At 35.2% G+C, this 17,407-nt stretch overlaps 1 protein-coding gene and 1 long non-coding RNA gene across 4 annotated transcripts in view; one reads left to right on the forward strand and one right to left on the reverse strand.

Moving 5' to 3' along the window:
• The window catches only part of ARHGAP24 (Rho GTPase activating protein 24), a 520,693-nt gene that overhangs the window by 114,068 nt on the left and 389,218 nt on the right, over window positions 1–17,407 (forward strand). The window lies entirely within an intron of this gene.
• On the reverse strand, window positions 7,445–17,047 carry LOC141410316 (uncharacterized). Its single transcript, XR_012434936.1, has 2 exons — window positions 16,944–17,047; window positions 7,445–7,596 (listed from the first exon to the last, which is right to left on the reverse strand). It is a non-coding gene; the product is annotated as an uncharacterized lncRNA (long non-coding RNA).

A 17,407-nucleotide genomic window follows, 5' to 3' on the forward strand; every position in this document is an offset into this window, starting at 1 on the left:
GTTGCCCAGGCTGGAATACAGTGGTGAGATCTCGGCTTATTGCAACATTTGCCTCCTGGGTTCAAACAATTCTCCTGCCCCAGCATCCCGAGTAGCTGGAACTACAAGTGCATGCCACCATGCTCAGTTAATTTTTGTATTTTTAGTAGAGACGGCGTTTCACCATGTTGGCCAGGCTGGTCTGGAACTCCTGACCTCAGGTGATCTACCCACCTCGACCTCCCAAAGTGCTGGGTTTGCAGGCGTGAGCCACCACGCCCAGCCCTTTCCTTCTTTTTCTAATTAAATAAACACTCATTGAGTAAATTTTGTCTGCCATGGTTTTCCTCCAAAAGAACATACTTTATAGTAAAACTAATTTTACTACTGGAAACTTCCTAAAACTTTCATCAAAATTATTATTGTACTTTTAAATGGACTGAAATATATGTTTATTTAAAATTTAACTTAAGAATCTTCACTTTTTAAAAGAAATTTGTCATGACTTTTAAAAATATGTACAGAAAAAAATAAAGAGTAGTCAAATATAAATGAAAACTATCAGTCTTAGTTTTCATATTTGCAAAATTAAAGGCTGGACAAAAATTATTTATAATGCCTTTCCCATGCAGCACTAACCTGTAAAATCTGCTGGGTTTTTTTATTTTTTATTTTCTTAGATGGAGTTTTACTCTTGTAGCCCAGGCTGGAGTGCGATGGCACAATTTCAGCTCACTGCAACCTCTGCCTCCCAGGTTCAAGCAATTCTCCTGCCTCAGGCACCCGAGTATCTGGGATTACAGGCATATGCCACCATGCCTGGCTAATTGTATTTTTAGTAGAGACGGGGCTTCACCACATTGGCCAGGCTGCTCTGGAACTTTTGATCTCAGGTGATCCACCCGCCTCAGCCTCCCAAAGTGCAGGGATTACAGGCGTGAGCCACTGTGCCTAACTAGATTTGCCTTTTTAACAGATTTTTTGCAGGGTTAGGGGATTGGTAATCACATATCTATCAATGCTCATCTACTTTCCACTTTTATCAAAAACACACATTTCTATCACATTTAGTTTGGAATTAGGGAGTGAGTCTGGGAAACAAGAAGAGCAAAGTGTAATACTGCAGTGCTCAGCTCTAATGTCAACGTACTCTTGTGTCAGACTTAGTCATTAGTTACAAGTCACAGTCATTGGTTACAAGTCACAAGTCATTAGTCACAAGTCACATAAATTCACAAGTCATTAGTTAAAATATTAGCTTGAGAAAGATTTACTTTTTATAAATTGCAGTGGCTCAAGATCATCCCTGTAATACTCACGTGCACTCTGACATTTTCTTCATTGCAAGGGAAAAGGAGGGAAGCGCATCTAGAGTTTTGGGAAGTGAGTATAAATCAAAACTATGTCAAAGGATTCTTGTGAGGATTAAATGAGCTGCTACATATGAAGCACTTAGCATGGTACCTGCCATACAGAAAATATGCTGTAAATGTTTGTTAATAGTATTACTATACCACAGCCAACCAACCACACTCCCCACACCACCAAAATAACAAATTGTTATTATTATTAGGCATACTACCAATTATGTGTATCATGGCAGAAGGGAAAGTACTTTTGAAAACCTCTGGCTCTATAATCTGACCCGTGACCTTGGGCTGGATTTGTCAGATGTGACTCCCACTGTTCCGTCCCTCTTAAAGCAGACTAGCCTATTTTGTCCTAGCACTCCTTCCCCACTGGTCTGACAAAGAACTTTGTTTTTTCTAACTTTTAATTTTTGTGGGTGCATAGTAGAAATATAGATTTATAGGGCATGAGCTATTTTGATACAAGTATACAATGTGTAATAATTATTACATCAGCGTAAATGGCGTATCCATCACCTCAAGAATTTAGCCGTCTTTGTGTTACAAACAATCTAATTATACTCTTTTAGTTATTTTAAAATTTACAGTTAACTGATTATTGACAATAGTCACCCTCTTGTTTTATCAAATACTATATACCTTATTCATTCTATCGGACTATATTTTTGGACACATTAACCATCTCCACTTGCCTGACTCCAACCCTCCCCAGCCTCTAGTAATCAGTAATTCTACTGTCTATCTCCATGAGTGCAATTGTTTTAATTTTTAACTCCCACACATAAGAGAGAACATGCAAGAAAAGTTTGTGTTTCCGTTCCTGGCTTATTTCACTTAACATAATGAACTCCAGTTCCATCCATGTTGCTCCAAATGAAAGGATGTCATTCTCTTTAAAGGCTGAATAGTACTCCATTGTGTACCACATTTTCTTTATCTATTCAACTGTTGATGGGCACTTAGGTTCCTTCCAGTTCTTGGCTATTGTGAACAGTGCAATAAACATGGGGGTGCAGATATCTCCTTGATATACTGTATACCTAGCAATGGGATTGATGGATCATATAGTGGCTTTATTTCTAGTTTTTTAGGAACCTCCAAACTCTTTTCCATAGTGGTTGTACTAATTTACACTCCCATCAACAGTGTATGAGGGTTCCTTTTGCTCCACATTCTCACCACCATTTGTTATTGCCTGTCTTTTGGATAAAAACCATTTTATCTGGTGAGATGATATCTCATTGCAGTTTTGATTTGTTCTTCTCTGAAGATTAGTGATGTTGAGCACATTTTCATATAACTGTCTGCCATTTGTATGTGTTTTTTCTTTTTTTTTTTTTTGAGACGGAGTCTCGCTCTGTCGCCCAGGCTGGAGTGCAGTTGCGCAATCTTGGGTCACTGTAAGCTCCGCCTCCCGGGCTCACGCCATTCTCCTGCCTCAGCCTGCGGAGTAGATGGGACTGCAGGCACCCGCCACCAAGCCCGGCTAATTTTTTGGTATTCATAGAGACGAGGTTTCACCATGTTAGCCAGGATGGTCTCAATTTCCTGACCTCGTGATCCACCTGCCTTGGCCTCCCAAAGTGCTGGGATTACAGGCGTGAGCCACAGCGCCCGGCCTGTATGTCTTCTTTTGGGAAATGTCTATTCAGAATTTTTTGGTCTGCATTTTAATTGGATTATTAGATTCTTCTCTATTGAGTTATTTGAGCTCCTTATATATTCTGGTTATTAATCCCTTGACAGATGAGTGGTTTGCAAATATTTCCCCCCATTCGGTGGGTTGTCTCTTCACTTTGTTGATTGTATTCTCTGCTGTGCAGAAGCCTTTTAACTTGATGTGACCCCGTTTGTCCATTGTTGTTTTGGTTGCCTATCCTTGTGGGATAGTAATCAAGAATTCCCTGCCCAGTCCAATGTCCCAGAGAGTTTCCCGAATACTTTTAGTAGTTTCATAGTTTGAGGTCTTAGACTTAAATCTTTAATCCATTTTGATTTGATTTGTATATGGCGAGATATGGGGGTCCAGTTTCATTATTTTGCATACGAATATCCAGTTTTCCCAGACGATTTATTGAAGAAACTGTCCTTTCTATAATGTATGTTCTTGACACCTTTGTCAAAAATGAGCTCACTGTTGATGTGTGGATTTATTTATGGGTTCTTTATTCTGTTACACTAGTCTATATGTCTGGTTTTATGCCAGTACTGTGCACTTTTAGTTACAATAGCTTTGTGGTATAATTTGAAGTCAGGTTATGCGATTCTTCCAGTTTTGTTCTTTGTGCTCAGAATAGCTTTGTCTATTCTGGATCTTTTGTGATTCTATATAAATTTGGGGATTGATTTTTCTGTTTCTGTGAAGAATGTCATTGGTATTTTGATAGGGATTGCATTTAATCTGTAGATTGCTTTGGGTAGTAAGGACATTTTAGCAATTTTGATTCTTCCATTCCATGAATATGGGATATCTTTCCTTTTTTTAATGTCCTCTTTCATTTCTTTCATCAGTCTTTTATAGTTTTTATTGTAGAAATCTTTCACTTTTTTGCTTAATTCATAGGTATTTTATTTATAACTATTGTAAATAGGCTCAGTTTATTGATTTATTTCTCTGATTTTTCACTATTGGTATACAGAAACAGTACTGATTTTTGTTTGTTGATTTTGTGTCCTGCGCCTTTACTGAATTTATTAGTTCTAATAGTTTTTTGGTGGAGTCTTTGTTTCTCCAAACATAAGAGCATATCATCTATAAACAAGGATAATTTGACTTCTTCTTTCCAATTTGGTCGCCCCTTATTTCTTTCTCTTGTCTGATTGCTATAGCTAGGACTTCCAGAACTTTGAAATCCTTCACAACATAGCACTCTATTTGACTACAAAAACTTGGTCAAAGTTAGAATGAGAGATGATACCTATCTGCCATCATAACATTATGTTCAATAGCCATTGAATTGCCTTCTAATTAGTATAAAAGGAAGGGAATCTTACTTTTCTGTCCATCTCTTTTGAATCGAAGAATAAAAACACTAAGAGTGCCTCAGAAAGCAATAGTGACTTATTCTTTGTACAGTATGTGGCACAAGGAGTCTTTTGTAGCCCCACAAAAATCCCCTACATTATTTTGCTAGCTCATTCACAATTGTCTTTAAATTTAAAAACAAAAATAAATAAAATATTGTTTAAAATTTATCTAACTACATATTAGGTGAAAAAGAGACTAGACAAAACTCAATTTTTTTTTTGTAACAGTCTTGCTCTTTTCCCTTCACCATATTGCTATTCTACATCCATGCTCACCCCAGCCTACTTTCCCTTTTCTCCCAGGCTTAGATGAATAATGTAACCTATGAATTGGACAGACTTTTCACAATGTGAGAACTTCCCTGTAATCCAATAACTCAGTATATATTGAACCAATAATCCAATCATGGCAAGAGAACAACCTCTTTCTCAGGTTAATGGAACATATCAGGCATTGGAAAATTCCTTTCCATGCAAAGACCCAATAGAAGTTCCCATCGGAAATGAATATCTCTTGGCAGACCAAGGGTACATTCTGTTTGTTTTTTGCACTCAGTTCATTTTGTTCCTAGAAAGTGATAACATAAAGCACTCAACTATAAACAAGTCAGGTGGTATTTATAGTTATCTGGTAGGCATGAGGCAAAGTGGCAAACTTCCTCTAAAGAACCAAGCCAAGCTTACCTATGTTGAAACTCATGGTTTAATTTCTCACTGAACCTCAGTGTGTAGCATTTGCTCATAAATGCAAAATATCCCTACTGAATTACAAAATCAGTTCCTTCTTTTCCTTTGAGAATTATGTTACAGACGTTAGAGAGCATAATGGAAAGATGCTGTTAGATAACCAAGATGGGTGAAGAAATACAAACAAGACTTATGAGAGAAGTATAAGATAAGAAGGGGGAAAATGAAAGTAAGCTTCCCAGGATGATTTCAGGGAGACTGACATAATGACCAAAAGATCCCAAAGGTAGGCGTAGCGTGTGAATTATATGAATTATATAAACTATATTCACTTCCCAAGGAGTCTGATAACTAATGTTAGGTATAGTTATTACCACATGACTGGCTCTATTTGATTGGTCTTACTACAGTAATTAGCAAAATGTTAGGGTTGACTTTGTAATGATGATCTAAAAGATAACATAAAAGGTCCCTTGGTCTGATTTATTGCTAAGAACTAACTCTGCTCCAATCTCCAGCTCCTCTCTGCATGCCAGTGCCTAGGATGTACGTAGTTACGTTCATCAGGGAGCTGATGGCATGTTTCTTAAAAGGAAATATTTTGCACATGAAAAAAATTTTTCTTACCTATCTATTATCGTCACTGGTAACCCAGCAAAGCTTTTTGGTATAAACATAATGGAATATGACAAGTAGAAACCAAATAATGCTTGGAAATGTGCTTTAGTTTTCTTTGAAGGAAATAGCAATGCCATTTTATGAGTCCAGTTTTATCTCAAGGATTTCTACATGCTTTGCTCTCTTTTATGCTTTGGGGAATGGAGCCAGAATTGTGCCAGCACTGAAGGTCAAACATGAAGTAGAGAGTGGGCAGCCAAAGAGATCAGCAGTCAAGGTCTGAGCTTTATAATATAGCTGTTGTTCAAAAACAACTCATGTGTGACATTTCCCAGTTTTTGCTTTGTGTGCCATAAAAAGTGTTGTTGTTCCAGTGATGTTTGTATAAATGCTGGATGAGGTAAGAGAAGAGAAAAGAGATGGAGCCTTCTCAGGGGTTCAAGGAATTCTTTTATGGTTTAGCTTGAGATGCCAGTGGTTATGAGAAGGCAGTTAAAATCCTGTATGTGTTTTCTTCCCATAATCTTAGTTGTCTCCCAGTTATAAGACCAGCTTTTCTGACACACAAAATGGCAAATCCAAGGGACTGAAATCCTGCATACCCTTCTGAAATACAAATGGAATAATATTTATATGTAAAACAGTTCAACATAATATCAATAATTTTCCTTAGGTGTTCTAAAAAAGAAGCTATTACATCATTTAATAACTAGATATTTTTACTACACAATTAGGAGTATGGGATCCAATTTCAAGTTTACCATTACTGTTTCTCAGTGGTATTCAAAATGCCCATATTTTGTTTCATTATTTAACTAGATATCATAATATTTGAAGTCCAAATATATTTTTAAATAAAATTACTTTAAAAACATATAAATCCATCATTTATTAAAAAAAAGAAGATATCCACATTAAGGGAACAATAAGTAACAGATTCATGCAGTGTACTCAGCCTGCCACTGAAAAATGCTGTTTCTTCAAAAGCAAACATTTCAGTTTTCATTATTGTCCTTAGTATTTCAACATATACTTTCTGTAGATATGTGTTACTTTCATGGATAAATTACATGTTAGAAATCAAGCTTAGAAAGTATTCTTTAACCAATCTTAAGACATAAGGTTTGATTTTATTGGTATGAATTGGTTGTCAGGAACATAAAAGATAAATTTATTGATTTTGCTTTCTTCATTTATAGGAAACTAAACAAAGTCTCCTCTTTTCCATCAAATATCACCCATACCTTTCCACTGTGTCTGAAGGCTGACAACTAAATGCTTATTTCGAGTTATGTGGTTACTTGAGAAAACCAGGTCCTTATTGGAGAAGAGCAAAGTGATGCCTAGAGGGATGGATGGGGAAGTGGGGTAGGAATTTCTGAAAAGGGCTAGGGGCAAGGTGCAAAAAAAGAACATTACCTCTCCCTCAAGTCTGTCTGTGTTTGGGACCTTTTTTTAAAATATATATATATTCTTTTATTATACTATATGTTCTAGAGTACCTTTATCCTCAGTCATATGGCTACTGAAAAGATCTTAGAATCTATTTTGCATAGAATCTCTTTGAAAATATAACATTTATACTCCTTTAGGGCAGCAACTATGTTTTTTTTTTTTTTTTGCTGAGTAGACACTGGTGTTTGGGAGACATTAAATAAATGTTTGCTTAATGAGAATGTTACATATTTAAATACGTGGTAATTTTATTATCGCCATTATCATAAATACCTTGATATTTCCATTTGGAATGGTTGCTTCAACAGGTTGAAAAGTGGAGAATCTTAAAGAGTATGTGAAATTAACTTTCAGAATACTCTGTCAGTTGAGCCTAGAGTAAGTCCGATGTAACAGATGTAATTAAACGAGCGAATTTCCCAGTTAAAATATCAGTGAAGATATCTGAAGACTTGCAAATCTGAAATGACAACATGCAATGGTAATGTTACAATTCAGATGACACATTTTCAAATGCACCTTTCAGCCTTCACTTTAACTTGGAGAATTATTTCAAACTATTCTAAGGGATGGATACGTTAAAGTTTAGTATATCATAAGAAGACTTATTATTCATTATGCAGCCACACTATAAAGCAAAAAAAATAGAAACATCATGACTTCTCAAAAGATGAACTTGATATCTTCTTTTGAATTTTAGAAACTCATTTAATTCTTTTTAAAAGAAGTAAAATTTTAGTTGTCTTCCCTTTAATTAATAAATAGATTCAAGGCCTGGAAATATGAAGAGTTCAAATAGTCCAAATATGTTGCTATTCTCATATTTTATGGTTACATCCCATTCTAATTACTCATTATATTTAGATATACCAGATTTATGATGATTAATTTACATTTCTCTTAACACCCTCTTTCATTTTATTTATGAAAACGAAGGCTCAAATGGGTAAATTTCTCTTCCCAAATCACAATAATGTTGTGTGGCAGAGCTGAAAGTGCGTGTGTGTTTGTGAACTTTTTACTCTTTCTTAGTAGCTGATCATTGCACGATGATTCCTTGAGAATTCTGGATCTTGAAATTATTATTTGAAAATAATAAAATGAATAGGATAAATAAAGGAATTGAATAGTAGTGTTGGATCTCATATAGTGTTAATGATGACCCAAAATAATAATCCTATTTGGTTATATGATCCTAGAACTTAATAGGAACTTGGATATTAATATTTGAAGGAATTTTAGAAATCACTGTTTTGTTTTTGTTTTTATTTTTTACAATATTCCTCAAGTCAAATAAGTAATAGCAGACTGAAAAAAACTATCTAACTCAAGTTGCCTAATAGAAATACAGTGCAAGTCATAACTTTGAGCCCTATATTAAATTTTCCAGGAGCCTAATTAAGAATAAAATAAATAGTTAAAATTAATTGTATTCATATATTTTACTTAATGGAATATATCTCAAATAATAATTTTAATATGTTATTAATATAAAACTATTAATAATATATTTTACATTTACTTTTTGTACTGACTTCAAAATCTATGTGTATTTTACACTTAAAGCACATTTGAATTCAACGAGCCACATTTCAAGTACTCAATAACCACTTGTGGCTAGTGGCTACCTCTTTGAACAACACAGGTCTAAATAGTTTGCTCTGATACAGCAGTGAGGGAGAGGAGGGGTTAGAAGGAGTTAATTAGCAGCTTACTGTGGAGAGATGCTTAGAAGAAGGAGTTGGCATGGGGTATTAAAACATGTGAAAGGCTGACACTTCATTGCATAAATGAGGACAGTGGGGTGCAGAGGTATTGAGCAGCCTGCCTAAGAGGCCAGAACTATAGAAGTGGCCGACCTGGAAACAGAGCTCAGTTCATCTTGTAATTTCAGTCCTTTTTCCGTTATACTATATGTCTTCTCTGGGATAATAAAAATCAGTAACTAATGTTAGGAAAATCGTCCTTCTACATAAAGGCTCCATAGAGTAGAAGCCTCTTTACTTTATAGGAATATTCATGATTATTGGAAGAAAAACCTCTATTTGATTTGTTTACCCAGGTGACTTCCTTTTGATAGATGTGTTATGTTAATAACCACACTTCGGTGTTGATGTAACAGCATGGCACCTCATGATTTTACTGAATGAAAACATTTCCCCTGAGAAATACACATGGATTACTATTAAACTAAATTGTTATTTTTTGGTATTACGTGTAACGCAAATTCTAAATATAAAATTTAAGTGTAAGTGAAAGTGACTCTACTATTTATAGTTAGTATTTCATAATATCTCCTTAATAAATTCTATAATTACAGAAATTATAGATGTTTTGCATATTGTGGACTGCAAAAGTAACTTTTTTTAAACAAAATAAGTTTATTTTATTTGTTCATTCACATAACCTGTGTTTAAACCTAAATGTATGCTAAATAACTTGTTTCATAACAAGAGTAAAATTAGGATAAGGTAGCATGCTTTCAGCCTCATAGAGCTAACATTTTATTTGGGAAAACCAGTAATAAATAACTAAAAATGAATAATATAGTTATAAACCATGTTAAGTGTTATAAAGAGAAATAAAATTATGTGCTGAAATCGACAATTAAAAGATGGGTTGGCAAATTTCCTCTAGGTAGAGAGATCCAGAGTGAGAGAAGGGAACAGTAGATGCAAAGACGCCGGGGTAGCAAAGAGCTTAGTGGGTTATGGGCACTGAAAGGAGGTCAGTTTGGCTGAAGCAGATTCACTGCAGTGGGAAGGGCTGGAGAAGAGTCTGTGGCTAGAGGCAGGGGCCAGGTAATTCAGATGCTTTTTAAGGATATGTTTCTTTTCCCAGCATGTAATGGAAAAACCTATTGAAGAGTTTTAAGAAAGGGAGTGACATGATCTGAGTTATGTTTAAATAATTCACTGTGCACATTGTGGAGAGAATGGATTTCAGTAGAGCATGAAAGGAGCAGGAATACTAGTTATGAAAGCCATTGTGTTCTCCACGTGAGGAGAGGGAGATGGGGCATTCACCTTTCAAAGAAAAAGATCTAGAAGACACAGCACATTCAAATTTTTCTATAGAATAAAGTTTGTATTAACATGCCTTAGAGAAATCATATATCTTCCATTGGAAGGCTAAAAGCCCACAAAATATTTTAGTTCACACATGGCAAAGTATTTTCATACTCCAGGAATTTCTGTGCTAAGCTACTCACTTGAAGAACTTGTGCTGCTTCTCTTTCATGATGTGGTTTTCATAAATATGCTTTTCATGCAAGGAATATGTAATATGCTACAGTTATTCAACTCTTATAGCAACTCCCACGAAGACAAAACAAAACAAAAAATTCCCAGGGCAATGTATTCAAATTGATGCATGCCTTGAAAAACCTTTTTAAGTTTTGCATTTTTCATTGAAAGAATGTAAAAATGCGTGCTCAAATTAGACTTTCTTTTCCAGAAAGCTCATTGGCAAGTGATGGCTAAAATGGATGAATATGATCTTAGAGTGGCTTTTACAGCACAAAAGAATATACTCATTTTTGTCAAAACACTGCAGTATTTTAATGACTTGTTACATATTTTTACTTTATTCATTTTTGATTAATTCTTCTTAACATTCTAAAGAGGCTTTTATTTCATTCTTTTGTTTCATTCACCAGTCTGTATTTTTAATTTATTGCATTGCTTTCCATTTGTCAACTGGAATGTAACTACCATGGAAGTGAAATTATAACTGTTCTGTGCAAGGTTGTAATCTTAGGAACTTAGAGGTCTTTCTGTGTAATAGGTGTTCAATAAATATTTGTTAAATAAGAAAATGAATGAATGAATGAATGAATGAACACTTGGAAATAACTGTGGTATTTGGAATACATCAAAAGCCGTGTAGTAGAGAACTATTTTCCTGGTATTATATGCAGCAACTTCTTCTTCTTCCCTTTAATTCACTTTATATTAAAATAGGGTTTTTCAACTCAGCACTATTGAAATTAGAGACTGGGCAATTATTTGCTGTTGGTGTGTCCTGTGCATTGTAGGGTGTCTGGCAGCATCCTTGGCTTCTACACAGTAGATGCTTGGCAACCCCCAAGTTGTAACAACCAAAAATCTCTCCAGATGTTGCCAAATTCTCCCAGTTGAGAACCACTGTATTAAATATTTTCACAGCATGCAATTAATGTTGTTAAAAATACCTAGATTCTGAGCTATTGTATACTGAATTTTGGCATTTTACTCTATGTAATGTTTCATTCGAATATTTTAAATTCATTAAATATATTATAGTATATTTTATCAAGTAGGTAAACATAAATGGAAATAACTTTTCCCTGTGATGATTTTTCCACTTGGAAAAGCTATTTCGAGCATTCGCAGGTCCTCCAAAATTATTTTCAATAAGACTCTCCTTTGCTAGACACAAAATATTAGCATATGAATCCAATTTCCTGCAATGGAAGCCTAGAAATTTCCTAGGAGGCAAAAGTGGTTCAACTGAAGTCATTATGCAGAACTATTACTTGCATAGGAAAAAGGAAAGAGAGCAGAGATTAGTTAACAACCCACAAAGGCCCAGTATTTTTCTAGGACTTAGGGAAGATGGCCAGAGACTTTCTGTGTGATAGAGCTTTTAGGGAGATGTTTACATTGCTATTTCAGAATTTTATCTTTTTTATTGATCAAAGGAAACCATACTATGTAGATAAAACTCTGCATGGAACATGAAAAAGAAAGCAGTATGTGAAGGGAAAAATTTGTCATATCTCACATAATTTCCCAAGCTAGATCTGATAATCAAAGCTAATGACCACTCAGATTGCAATTAATCTCAGCATTCTGATGAAAATGCAAAAATTTAACAGCAGATTTGGGTGGCAATTGAAAGAAGGTTATTTCAAAGCTCGTAGAGTGATTATTCACTCCTCCACCAACTATTTTGTTGTACCCAGACAAGTGTGCTGATTGGATAAATCAATAAAGCACAATTCTGTTTTTGGGAGGAAGCTGTAGAGATATCATTGGTGCTCCATAGACCCATTTTCACAATAAAAGTGCAATGATTTTGATATTCCCTCCTCTTCACCTATTGCAACACCACTTTTTAAACTCAGGTAATGCGTATATTAGTCTATATTCAAATTATTTTATTAATCTGATTCCAAATTAAGAGATTAAGAATGACAGGAAATAGAATAGTGATGGATACATAAGTCCAGAATTATGTAATGTATTGTCTCATACTTAATTCTCAGTGGTTTTAATTCAGCTGAGTTGGAGAATCAAACAGAGGCCTATCTCTTCTTGCTACGGCAATTTCTGAATGTTTTTCTCTTTGTGTCCTATTCTAAATTCCTCAGTTCTTGAAGAAAAGCGAGTTTGGATTTTAGAGAAAAATCTTGCAATGTGCATTTTAAAGTGACACTGAGAGATTTATTTTTGATTAATCATTATCACCTCACTGCATTAACTTGCTCTATTTTAATGTCTAATATGTTAGGGATTATTTTATATTTCAAGTTAATAAAAATGCACCCTCAGTAACATGAGCAAAGTGCTGCTTTTTCAAATGTACCAGCCAATTCATTTTGTTCCACCTTTTGGTACTGTGAGGAAATAAACTGCTCAATCATAGTAAGCAAATTAATATGTTTCATTTTTAGAAGAAAATAAGGTTAGATTTTTACATAATTAACATAGCCTTTCGTCCTCTATTAATTTGGGGGATAAGAAAATCTCATAATAAATTGTCTTTGGCAAAAGTTATTTATTTGAAGTGCTGACTATTTAGAAGCATATGGAGGCGGTTGACCACCTCGAAAATTCACCTGTAGTGGGACTGTTCTTCTTTTTCCTATCTGCTGCTGACAGTTGCAGCTTAGCTGTGACTCGCTTACCATCCTTGATACCTCCCTCCATATAAGAGCTTACTAACTTTATTATTTAATGACATTATAGGTAAAAAAAAAATGTTTGTTAGGTTTTTCAAAGCATCCTTATGAAGATAATTTAAATACTTAATGTCCTTATTTTTAATACATAGACATTAGGTGTGTTTTGGAATAAGGAAAGAAAACTAGTTAAGGCCTAATTTAACGGCATCAGAATGTTCCCAGGCTTCTCACTTCTCAGCTGACAGTCAAACTGAAACCAAAATTGTCATCAGTAATACAATGTAGGTGACATATATTAGAAAACTTGATGTAAATAGAGCAGAAGATTTATTTATTCATTCATTCTCTCATTTCATATTTCAGTTTCTCATATGTTTCTGGTACTGTGCTAAGTGCTAGTGATACATTTATGAGATTGCATTAATGGTTCATTAATGTGTCTGCACAGAGTCAGGTAATTAGGTTACTGAAGAATGATGGACTAGGCTCTGTGAATCAATTAAGCATTGATATGTTTTATCTTCAAAGTTTTTATTAGTTTTTATAAGTTTTTATTAGTACAGCAGCATATCTTATTATTTGACTAAGTTGCTGCCTGGTAATGAGCAAAAAGGATACTCATTCACCTTCCTCAGTATTTTGAGAATTGTTAAAAATGTGGTATGCGTGTTTGCAAGTCCTGGAAAGGTAGGTCAGTAATTATCATGTCTTTCGGGCAGAATGCAGTCTGTAGAACAAGATGTTGCCCTAGACTACAAAAACTGATGACGTCAAAACTGGACTGGAATTTGAGATTTCCTGTTTTTGAGTAACAGGCTTACATAACTCATTAGGCTTGAATGAAATGCTTTGAACTGTGGTGACTAGATGTTCCCCTCTGCATGTCGAAGTGAGAAGTGCCTCCTTGATCTATTGCTGATCCTGCCTGCTGTAGAAATCTCCAGCTGTCCAATATTTGGAAGAAAACTATGACTATATCTTTAAGAAAATCTAAATGAGACAAATCACTAAAGAATTATCCATGCTCAATAAACATATGAAAAATCCCTTTATTAAATAGTAAATAAACTTGAAATTACATGATTGAAATTAACCTTGGTAACCAGCCATAGGGCACTTGGTGAGATAAATTCTATTTGTTCACTGAAACACTAAACAGCAGTCATTAAAATGTTGTTCTACATGAATAACTAATAAGGAAAAATGTTCATGATGTCTGTAGTTTAAAAGGTATATGTATCATCTCACTTTAGAATTTTCATTTTTTTGAGATGGGGTCTCACTCTGTCACCCAGGCTGAAGTGCAGTGGCATGATCCCAGCTCACTGTAACCCCCACCTCCTGCGTTCAAGCTATTCTCCTGCCTCAACCTACCAAGTTGCTCGGATTACAGGTGTGCACCACCACACCCAGCTAATTTTTTGTATTTTTAGTAGAAACGGGGTTTCACCATGTTGGTCAGGCTGGTCTCGAACTCCTGATCTGCCCACCTTGGCCTCCCTAAGTGCTGGGATTACAGGCATGAGCCACAGCACCAGGCCTCACTTTAGGATTTTAATTGTATTTAGATCTATGGCTATGAACATTTACATATACCCACAAAGAACCAAAGCTTTACAGAGAATGTATTCACTCTAAAGTGTTAGCGGTGCTTAATTATGTATATTAGAATATAAGTAATTTTTCTTTTTTGTGTCTAGATTTTTTATGTTTTTTGTAATGAACACATTATTTTTGTCATAAAGTTACAGAAAATGAGAGATGACTTTTGTCCTTCAAATTGGAAAATTTAGTTTTAATCATAATATATTGACATAGCTTTAGGGAAATATATATAGTTAGAGTTTAATCTAATATACGTTTTCCAGATGGGAGGTCCACAGTGTACCTCAAAACTGGAGTGTCTGTTCTCTTTGACCTAGAAATTCCACAAAAGGGGATTTATTCTAAGGAAATAACCAGAGAAGGATACAAATATGTTCTTACATGATGTTAATATGATTTTGTTTATAAATAAATAGGAATAATAAAATATCTTCATATATGGGAATGATTAAATAGATTATCTTGCATTCATACAACAAGAGCTATTATGCAGTCCTTTAAACTTCTATAAGAATGCTCAATGAAAAGGAAAATGCTTACGAGTCATTGTTACATTTTTAAAAAAGCTGGTACTATACATTGTGTACAGTAAACTCTCACCTATTTAAAATATACACATGTGTATCGTGGAAATGAAAAGATATACAGGGGAATGTTTATAGATTTTTTTCTGTTCAATGAGATTACATATAGGAGATTTAAATTTTCTTCTGTATGTTTTTCTGTGCATTTCTAAATTTCTACAAAGAATATGTATTGTTTAGCAACAACAAAAAATACATCTCAGTCTGAAAAGGTTACAGGGAACAGTAGGGTTGGAGTTGTGTACAGTAATCAATGTTTATGGAGATTGCGATAAATTCCTGCAATAATTATACTTATTTATAGTAGCTGACCTTTTCTGATTCTCTTGGGAACCCCTCAGGAGCCATCTTCATCTCCCTTTTTCTCACTGGAGTTATTTCAAAGACTTTCCACAAGTGGAAAATCACAACATTTATGTCGTGGGTGGTATTCTCAGTTATTCAGATTCAGATGCAAAAAAATGTTTTGAGTACCTACTATGTGCCAAACACCTTACGAAATATCTTCAGTCTTTGGGGCATCAGACCTCAAAGGGGCACTCAGGATTTCCATAGATAAAGGATAAGATAGGCAGGGCACAGTGGCTCATGCCTGTAATCCCAGCACTTTGGAAGGCCAAGGTAGGTGGATCATGAGATAGAGACCATCCTGGCTAACACGGTGAAACCCTGTCTCTACTAAAAATACACAAAAAATTAGCCAGACGTGGTGGCAGGCGCCTGTAGTCCCAGCTACTTGGGAGGCTGAGGCAGGAGAATGCGTGAACCCAAGAGGAGGTGCTTGCAGTGAGCCGAGATCGGGCCACTGCACTGCGGCCTGGGCGACAGAGCGAGACTCCGCCTCAAAAAAAAAAAAAAAAAAAAAAAGGAAAAGAAAAAGTATAAGATAAAGATTTTTTAATATCAAAATATAGTCTAGAATCTACTACCAATTAGCTTTGTAACTTACTTGAACAAGTTACATTCTTCTGAGCCCTTTTCACTCATTTATTCAATATTTATTCATTCAGCAAATATTAGCTAAGTATGAACTGACAGGCACTATTCCAAGCCCCAGGGATAGACCAGTGAACAACACAAAGCCACTCTTCTCACTGTAGTGAAGTGAGACTGACATTATATAAAAACATAAATGTGTAATGTTCTAGATAGAGTTAAGTGCTATGGTGAAAACTTAAACCAGCAAGGGAATAAGAAGGGCTGGAGGGCAGGGAAGAAAATAATTGCTGTTTTATGAAGAATTGCCAGAGAAAGACTGATTAGACGACATTTAAGAAAAGACTTGAAGAGTATGAGAAACAATAATAATACAGACCTTACTTCCTTCATGGATTGCTAGAACTTTATGAAAGGGCTTTGCAAATGTGGAAGGATATCTGCAGTTCTCCAAAGTTTGATTTGTCTTTGTTGAGAGAGGGCCTGAGTTTACTTCTCTCCATCTAAAGACATTCACCCTTTGGAGATGGAGTAGGTGTTATCAATAGAAACGCATGGATGAGAATAACAGTCTGTCTCAGGGCCAGAATAGTCAGATGATTTCCATTCTGCCTAAATTGGATTAGTGAGATATAGAGATCAACATTCGCTATAGAGAGCTGTCTATTCTGCATCAAATGTCCTTTAAGTTTCTTTTATTTTAGCCACAAACATTTTCCAAAATACTAAGAATTGGCAAAAAGGAAAAAAAAAAAGAAAGAAAAGAAAAAGAAAGAAAACAAACCACAATCTTACATTTCGCTGGTATCAGGTCACAAGTTGTCACTAAAAAAATATCATGCAGGAATCATCTCCGTACCCCTTCTCTAATATCATTAATACATTTCATTCATTTGAATCTCTCCCAGATACTTCTCTGTGCATTTAGTTATATTTACATACATCACAGCTACCCTGGGGTGAATTTTAAATCATAAGGAAGGAAATGTTTCTGAAAACTGTCAAGCATTATTTTCGATACTTCCTCATTTAGCCCAGGTGTTAGAGCCATAGCTATGCTGTGCCAAGTTTCTCAGGGTTTAGCCCCTCGGTCTTGGGCTTTCCCTCAGGTGTTGATGGGGCTCAAGTGAGACAGAATATGAAAGTGCATGATGCTTGGTGCTGGCCGCAGACCAACCAAAATCTCTGGGCCTTGGTGTTTATACAGGTGTGCCTCTTACTGTCTGTCGGTCTGCAGTTATAAAATAGAAGCCACAAAA

This window comes from Macaca fascicularis, chromosome 5 (genome assembly GCF_037993035.2).
Source record: "Macaca fascicularis isolate 582-1 chromosome 5, T2T-MFA8v1.1".
Taxonomy (NCBI): Eukaryota; Metazoa; Chordata; class Mammalia; order Primates; family Cercopithecidae; genus Macaca; species Macaca fascicularis.